Source organism: Rhagoletis pomonella, unplaced genomic scaffold (assembly GCF_013731165.1).
Source record: "Rhagoletis pomonella isolate Grant_MI unplaced genomic scaffold, Rhpom_1.0 Rhpom_scaffold_00001, whole genome shotgun sequence".
Lineage (NCBI taxonomy): Eukaryota > Metazoa > Arthropoda > Insecta > Diptera > Tephritidae > Rhagoletis > Rhagoletis pomonella.
Genome location: NW_023458555.1, coordinates 87,276,384 through 87,277,785, shown reverse-complemented (window position 1 = coordinate 87,277,785; position 1,402 = coordinate 87,276,384).

Sequence of the window (1,402 nt, the reverse complement as noted above, 5' to 3'; positions counted from 1 at the left end):
GCTATGTTGCTTCTCGCTGTGTCCTTTTCTCTTTCATCGTCGAGTGCCTGGATACCTTCAAAATGTATTCAACAAAGTGTGATTGATTTTGACATTGCTCTCATAAGAAGCAGGCTATAATGTCAACTTGAAATGAATTGTTAACCCATTTGAAAATGTGTTTTTTTTTTCAAATTTTAATTAAAAATAAAAATACACACAAATTTTTCAAACAACAAATTTTCTTAATAAACGTGAAATTGTTAAGAGATAAACCGCCGAGAAGACCAAGTAAGAACATTTAAGTTTGGTAATAAGTAAATACGTTTGACTTTGCTTAAATATTTAATGTAAGGAAACCAAGATTAAACGGAGGAAAACGTTTGAGCGGTGGGCTGTATGCAATAAAAGTCAGGACACGAAAATAGTGCGATGTTTTAAACCACCTAGTTGCGAATTGAGACGGCAGCGATGGGAAGAAAGCTGTGGTGTTGTACTACGTGATTCATCTCGCGTTTGTGAAAACCACTTCAAGGAAAGTGATGTCCAAATCAAACACTTTCCAACGAGCTCGTTTATACCCATGCGCAGTCCCAATGCCATACGAAATAACTGATACAAGTGAGGATTTAGTACGCGATCAGGATACATTCTTTGTTGATGTCCAAACTCAAACAGACGACTCTTTAGAATGCACGTTGAGAACAGAAATATTTCTTCTTATCGAAATAATTAAAACCATACAAGCCAGTATGAAAGAGCTTAATTTAAAACTGCTCGAAGCAAAGTCTTTAATGGAAAACTATTTTGCATGAAAAAAATTTAATTTCAAAATTGTTAAATTAAGCTCACATATAAAATTGGAAACAAATGTAAAATCCTACTTTTATAAGTGTCGAATAATGTTTAGGATAAAAAATTTAAATATAAAAATAAACGCACAAACGCATAAAACTTGGGCAATTGAAAACAAGAAAATTGTTAAAACTATTTTATAAACAATTTATTTTATTTTATTCACAAAATATATATATTCCAGGTAATGTAAGTAAAACAAAACTATAATCGAAAAAAGCCTAGGGCATCAGTGCTGACAAGATACATGGAAAACTAAGGGTTAATTCGTTTGTTTACACTTTTTGACATTATAGTACCTTAAAAGAGAGCCGCACTGAATTGTCAATCACACCTTGTTTAATACACCTTGGATACCTTGTTCAATTTCGGCAATTAAATGTATGGGTGAGAACGTTTTCTTCGTTACCGGTAATGCGATTTTTTTCCCATAAAGAGAAGCCACCTGCTTTCTTTTGGAACGGATATGTTGGTCTTATTTATGAACCAATCCTCGTTGATTTTGAATCCATATTTTTCAAAGTTGCGGTCAATTTGTGTTTGCAGTTTATGATTGAGATTCTCCTCG